Consider the following 8,197-nt stretch of genomic DNA (forward strand, 5'->3'; position numbering starts at 1 on the left):
TTTGTAATCAAGAATTCTGAAGCCTGGATTAAGAAGAAGATTACTCAAATAACTGCTACCAGACCAACAAAGGAAGCTCCAAGAAAGAAAGGAAGTCAGCTTGAGAGCTCTACGTCGTTGCATTCTTCCTATACTCCAGCTAGGGATACTCCTTCTTACCAGAATACTCAAGGAAGTGATGGAGATGAAGACCCTCCAAGGAGGAACAATCTTCAAAACACATGTGGTGATGAACCCCGACAAAAGAGGAAGAAATCCAGAGAAAAAGACATAGAAGAAAATTCTATTGCAAGTCAAGTAAAGGATCAAGTTCCAGTGGAAATTCTAGACGACACAAGATTTGATGATGGAATGCATTCCATATCTCCCTCAGTTCCTTTTGAATCCCTACGACAAGTAGCACAGCAAAATACTTTAGTCATGGATTCATCATTTCCAAGCAATCCAAGCGATCAATTTGAAGAAATCAGAGAGGCGAATACAACACTGGTAGCAAGGCAGGAAAACATCCAAGAGTCCACAGAAAATTCTTCATTCCCATGGTTAGAACAAAGTCTATTGAAGAAGAGGAGGGTAGAAAAGCTAGTGGTACCTGAATTTAGTAGCATATCTGATCTTTTTGAAAGAGCTGAGAAACCGAAGAAACTCAAAGTATCCTCAAGAATAAAGACTGATCCAAATTCAAGGAATATGTGCTTAGAGATTGCTCAACCCATATCTGAGAAAGATACAAATGAAGCCACCTCTGCGGACTTTGTTGTGACAAAGATTGATATGGGACCTTCTTCTCATGAGTCTGATATTCAGAACTTTAATGTGATGGCAGCCAGAATGGTGGAGAGAAGTGAAAAGGATAAGCAATCCAAGGATCAATTGAAACAACAGGTGCACACTTTGTCTTCTTACTTGAGATCCGTAGTTGATACCTCCACTATGCCACTAAGTGTAGATCGCCAGCCAATTACACCAGAAGGAGTAATTGAAAAGAATGTTATGGATAATCTTCAAAAGTACCAAGCCTATGGAAAGGTAACTGAAGGATGGGTAGAAAAGGTCAAAACTCTCGCATGTGAATTCCTAGTCCAAGCAAAATCTATCCATGATGAAGCCTTAATAAAGAAAAATACTATTGAGAAAGACTTGAGGAATGTCAAGAAAGAAGAGGCAGCCTGGAAAGAAATTGTGAATGATTTTAAACAAATGATAGAAATTGGAATGGACACCCTTGCAACCGAGAAAATCTTGCCTAATAATGAAAAAGATTATCTAGAGATATGGATGGAAAGCATTAACTGGAAACTAGTGATCATAGATCAAGTTTCATCAGAGTTAGAAAAGCTCATGCTTTCATGTGATCAAGTGTGTACCAAACTCCAAGGACAACTCACTACTCTTCTCCCAGATGTGACATTGATGGAAGATTCGCAGGTGTTACAGAATAGCTTCCAGAACATGGTAGATCAACAGCTTTTTAACAAGACAAACTTCAGTGAAAATACCATCGAAAGGTTGATTGATATTTACTCTTCCTTGAGAATTTCTATGCCTCAGACACTCAGCATGGTGACAGAACTAAGTGGCATTCATAGAAACTTGAAGACATGGAAAATGAGGATAGCTAACATCCTAATTCCCAAAGGAAAATCCATCACTTCAGCCATCAGACTTTTCAGAATATTCAGAGACAAAGGACCTGAACAACATAATGTGCCTACAGAAGCGACAACCTCATCGGCAGCGCAAGGAGTTAGCTTAGAATAAGTGCAGAGTTGCATTTTGTATAGCCTTTATTTTTGTTGTGTTACTCGCATCATGTTTTTGTCTTTCTTGTAAATAACTCTCATGATCGAGTTTCCTTTTCTCTCATCTCTATTTCTGTATTGTAATAAAGGATAATCTTGGCTCTTTTCATATGAGGTAGTTATCCTAAGTTCTCATTTTGGGTAGTTATTCTAAGTAGTTATTTCTCCCAAAATTGAGGAAGTTATTTCAAGTAGTTGAGGAAGTTATAAAGTAGTTGTAAAGGTAGTTAGGGTAGTTACCTCAGGTGGTTACCACTTCTCCTATATATACCTCATTATTATTCAATGAAAGGGGATTCCACTTTTTCACAAGCTTTGTATGAGAGACTTGAATAGTATTCGAGAAATTAAGCAATAGAGATCAATTTGGATGTGTGTTCAACTTATTCTCATTGGTTATTATCAATGTTCTTATGTTTAATTGATGATTACCTAATGCTTTCCCTTTAACATTGAATGTGAAGAAGATTATTTCAAGTTGTGGTATCTCAAACTTGATTATATGGAATTTATTTTAAACTAGATTCATACTTTGTATGGCGTTCAATCTTTCTTTATTGTTCGTTCTTTGAATTTTTAAAAAATCCAAATACCCCCATTATACGAGGGAGCTGCCCCTCTCAAACGCAGAGAAGAATTACCATTATTTTGTTTTTGTGATTCTTCAACTGTTGTGAACCCTTTGTTGCTAGTTACAGGGCAAAACAGAGTTTTTCAAGAAAGTTTCTTAAAGCAACAAATCTGTTCACCAACAAGATATAAATATACCTTTTCCAGTCTGTGAAATCTACAAACCTAAGAAAAATTTCATCTCACCAATCATAGACATCTCAAATTCTTTATGCATATCACCGGCAAACTTTGTACTCAAGTTATCATCTCCACCAAAGATAATATCATCAACAAAAACTTCAACAATCAAGATATTATCATTCTCTATCTTAAAGTACAAATTACTATCAGCAATACCATTATTGAATCCCAATTTCAACAAATATTTATCTAATCTAGCATACCAGGCCCTAGGGGCTTGCTTCAATCCATAAAGAGATTTCTTCAGTTTACATACCATGTCTCCATCATCTGATAATAAAAATCCATCAAGTTGTTCAATGTAGACTTCTTCCTCAAGATAACCATTCAAAAAGGCAGATTTGACATCCATCTGATATACCTTGAAATCTTTATAAGCAGCAGTCTAACAGCTTCAAGTTTGGCCACCAAAGAAAAAGTCTCCTCATAATCAATAACTTCTTGTTGTGAATATCCTTTACATACCAGTCTAGCTGTATTTCTGACAACTTCACCGACTTCATTCATTTTGTTTCTGAATACCCATTTAGTACCAATAAAATTTGTATCCTTAGGTCTAGGCACAAGTTCCCAAGTATATATAATATACTATCTAATCAACACATACTTTTATACATGTATATATACATACATCTATATACATGTGTGTGTGTGTGTGTGTGTGTGTGTGTGTGTGTGTGTGTGTGTGTGTGTGATCTTTCATGGCATGAGAAAAATACATTAATAACTATGTAAACCCTTTTCCTTCCATTAAGAATAGTTTAGGAATAAGAATAATTTCCTATTTCAAACTGCACATAGTAAAATGGAATAACAGTGACTACATTATATTTTTGTATACTCCATTTTCCAATATCTAAATGATGAATAAATGGAAAAATTATACTAAGGCGTTAGGGTTTAAGCCTTAACATGACCTGAAAAATGAAGGGAAACATCTGAAGGATATTTTCTAGCACCCTTCCTCCTAGTAACCCTTAGCTAAAGAAGAAAAATGCAAGTCGTGAGCAAGAAAAATGTTAAACATAGAGCCAATACCTCCTTCTTTTGCAACTAGAAGTAAATGAATAATAAATCGTTCAATGCACCAACCCCATATGTATTTCCCAACACTTTTTTTCTTCCATACGTTGCCCTAATACTGAGCATCTTGCCAAAATTCCAGGAGGAGTCACACCAATCATGCCTCCTTCCTTCACATGTTATTTTCTTGCTTATTCTTCCTTCTTCGTCTAGACTTCTCGCTCACGCCAAAAGCCTTTCATTATTCAGAGTTTCTACAATCTTTGTTTTTTTTAATATCGAACTTATTTCAAATGCCTAATAAAAAATATATCTTGCTCATCAATTAATGATAGTGTATATGAGCATGGCACTAAGAAAGTGGGGGTGAAAAAAATGTTTTAATATCTTGCCATGCTTATACACTAAGCTTAGCAAAAAGGAATTCGACCCTTGGTAAATATATTATATTTCTCTTCTTTTTTAATTTAACTATAGCATTTCCTTGGTGGCATGGGATCAGGTCTGCAAGCCAAAAAGCAAAGGTGGTCTGGGGCTTAGAAGGATTCACACTTTAAATGAAGCTCTCTTGTCAAAACAAATTTGGAGATGGTTTAACTCTGATTCTGAATGGTGCAAAATTTGGAGAAGTAAGTATTCTCTTATGTCCTCTTCTCTATCTTCTTTTCTTAAATCGGATCTCAGTATAAATGGATCTCATATCTGGAACCATGTTTCTAAATGTAAAGAGGTGATTGCTAAAGGTGTGACATGGAAACTTGGAAATGGTAGAAAAGTGAGATTCTGGGAGGATCCCTGGCTTTTTGACAAACCCCTAATGGATTTCTAGGAGTGGGCTTCCCATGCCCCCTCCTATATTGGCTCTTTTGGTACCTTAGTGGCAAATTACTGGGATGGGAACAACTGGCAGAACATTGATAGTATTCATCCCAGTCTCTCCAAGCTCAAAACCCAACTGTCTGCTATCTGGCTGAATAAGGAAGAGGATTCCCTGATCTGGAGATATAACCCCAAAGGTACCTTTACTGTATCTTCGATGTATTGTATCCTCTCCACCTCCCCTCCCATGAATCCTTTTTGGTCTAAAGCTTGGCTAAAAGGGCTAACTCCTAAAATCAATATGTTCTTCTGGACTATTCTCCATAATAAGATCCTTACTGTTGACAACCTTAAATGTAGAGGTTTTGCCCTTCCAAATAGGTGTGTGTTGTGCTTTCAAGAGGAAGAGTCAGTGGACCATCTTGCCCTCCACTGTTCTTTCTCAACCTCTGTTTGGGAAAGCTTCCTCAAAAGCTTTAGTCTTGCTTGGGTGTTTCCCTGTAACATCAGAGATTTATTCTCTTCCTGGCAAATTCATTGGACCAACTCTTTTCTGAGGTGTATGTGGCAGCTCTCTCTGCCTCACATTCTGTGGGGTCTTTGGAAGGAAAGAAACAACCGAATTTTCAAGGATGTGTCCTTAAATCAAGACATTGTTTTTCAGAAAATTCAAAGGGCTATTCAGGAAAATATGGGAACTATGGAGGTCTCTTGTTACTCAAACAACTCTTTGGAGTCAAATATCTTAAGAGCCTAGAATATGAAGATCACTGATGGTCATAATATCAGCCACAATAAAAGGCTTGAAGTTAAATGGCAAACCCCTCCCCATGGTTGGCTTAAAATCAATTTTGATGGAGCAGCCAAAGGAAATCCAGGTCCTTCAGGCTGTGGAGCTATTCTCAGAGACGACAGAGGCATTTGCAAAGGTATGGTTGTTGTCCCTATTGGCATTCAAACCAATCATAAGGCAAAAGCTATGGCAGCCCTTCAAGGCATTATTCTAGCCAAAAAATGGAACTGTACCCATCTCTGGATTGAAGGGGATTCCAATAATATCATTAAGTGTCTCAATGGGACCTCTCAGCCCTCTTGGTCGATCCACAATATAATTTTTTCTGCCATTAACATTATCAGAACCTTCAAAAAATGCCACATATCCCATATATATCGGGAGGCCAACTGTTCTACTGATTGGGCTGCAAACGTGGCGGTGAAGAATGATACAATTACCATGTGGACAGGTGAGAGCGGTCTTCCCGGAGATGTAAGACAAATCATAATAAATGAAAGATATCGAAGTACCCCAAAGAATCTTGATTGACAGGGCAATTATGATATGTACTAAAGTAAGCACTCCGAGTTACTTCGATAATGAGGGAATTACTCAGTATAACATCAAAGTTAGCAGAACGTGCATTATAACTTGTCAAATCATTAATGCTACGCACGCTTTCTGGGCTTTTGTTTTAGCTTCGAAAAGCTTTCTGTTTCACCAGCTCTGTAACCTGAACTTGACTATGAGAATCAACACCATGGGCGGAAATAGGAGAAGATATGAGCCAGGAAGTTGCAAGGAGTGGAAACAGAAAGAAGAGGTGTGGGAAATTTTGCAGAAGGGTGGTCTTTCGAGCTTCATTGAGAAACTCCATGGCTGTGATGGAAAGATAACCAGCTTCTTCTACAAAAATTGGAAGAAGGGCAAGCTTAAAATGGGCGACCAACTGGTGGAAATTGATGAAGAGTTAATAGCTAAAGCTACGGGACTCAAAAGGGAGGGCTGCAATTTCTACAGAGACAGGAAGGTCAGCAAGGAAGCCATTGAAAGGTACCCGATCACAAAGAAAGAGAAAAAACGACTGGTAAAGTTGAGAAAAACCTATTACCTGCCTAGGGCTTTTGCAAATCCCTGGCGGGAAATTCTCTTTGTTTTAATGAGGTATATAACTCTAGATGGCAGGTTTACGAAAGTATATGGATATCACTTTGTCCTCTTAAATCATTTTAGGCATAACGATAAGGTGAATTTCCCTTACTTCTTGCTCTGTTCTATGAATGCATCCCTAAAAGCATATAAAGAAAATCCTTGAGGTGACACTACAATGCACCAGGGACTTATGGTCCTCATCTATGATCATCTAAAGGCCAGTAAAATCAATCGAATGCAGCTCTCTATGGATTCGGAAGAAGAAATGTCTGATTCTGATTTCTCGAAGGAGGAGGATTCAGATAATGATTCCTTGACTGATAATGAGGAAAGCTCTGACGACTCAGAGTATGAGAGGAGAAAGAAGAGGAAATCAAGACCCTCTTCTTCTAAGAGCAAAAAACCCCAAAGCAAACCCTTGATTAGTATTTCTTCAGAAGAAGAGGACTCTGATTTCCCTGAGGAGAAGAAGAACCCTAAGGGAGTGCTGAAGGAAAAAAGTAAAAACCAAGCCCAACCCAAGAAGAAGCAAAAGAAAACAGAGAAGACTGGCAAAGATCCGGAGGACATAGGCAAGGAACCAGAAGAGGACAAGCAAACAAGAACCCTGGAAGTTGAACAAAGCCTGGAGATGGAGACTATGGAGGAGACCCTCAGGGCCGCTGACACTATTTCTACCCTCCATATTGCTAAAGATGAACAGATAACCCCTGGTAAAGTTACTCCTTCTCCTGGTCCTCACCCCGAGGCCTTGAAGGGTTTTATGAAAACCATTGAATGGCTTATTGATGGGAATAAGAATACTGTGGATGAATACAAAAAACTCTGCAACAGAGTCATGATCCTGGAGACCATTAACATTGGACAGGGGAACACTATGGCCGATTATATCGAAGATTTGAAGAACATAATTGCCAAAGCGGAAGACATCAGAGATGCCTTTAATCCCTGGTTTGAGAAAATTGAAAAGGAGATACAGGATAGAAAAACCCTGGAGGAAACTACCGAAAAAACGCTCTCGAATACAGTTGCCAAAGTGGACAAGATAGAGGAGTGCCTCGAGAACATTGCAGAGCAGAGTCTCAGCATTTTGAAAATCTCAGCCAACAACACCCATACCCTCATCAACAAGCTCGATGATGAAAAGGAAACCCAGGAAATTGACCTGGATGCAGAAGGAACCGGGGAAGCCCAAGGTCCCAGAACTCGCACCCATGGAAAGAGGAAGGAAAAGAAAGTGAATAAGGACCTGGAGGAGCTAAAAGCAATTGGGGTGACCTATGATGAGCTTGTGACTAAGGCAGAGGATCTGCTGAAGAAAATTACTATGTAGTGTCTCCTTGGGTTCTTTGCTGTTTTTTGTTGTTTAGCTGTTTTTTCTGTTCGCTGGTTTTTTGGACCAGTTGCTTTGTATGAGGACTCTATTTTCTCAGCTTTTTATTTAACTATGTTGTAATGGTTTCAGGTCCTTAAAACCTATTTTTCAATCAATCAGAACTATAGCATTTCCTTTATTTTTAAGGTTACTTAACCTTTAAAGAGTTTGTATAATATATTCTTATATTTACATATATGAACATATATGCCTTATGTATGCATTCTTATGGGAGCACGTATATTGTCAGTATACATACTCTCATATTCATGCTATGCATAAGATGTGTATATTGATATATATACATATATAAATATATCTACATGATAACACATAAGCCTCTGCGAAACTAAAATAATAATTAATTATAAATTCCTTAAAATAATAATAACGAGTTACCTCGAAACGCAATAAAAAAACCTAGGGTTGTGAACCCTA

This window comes from Cryptomeria japonica, chromosome 11 (assembly GCF_030272615.1).
Source record: "Cryptomeria japonica chromosome 11, Sugi_1.0, whole genome shotgun sequence".
NCBI classification, from domain to species: domain Eukaryota; kingdom Viridiplantae; phylum Streptophyta; class Pinopsida; order Cupressales; family Cupressaceae; genus Cryptomeria; species Cryptomeria japonica.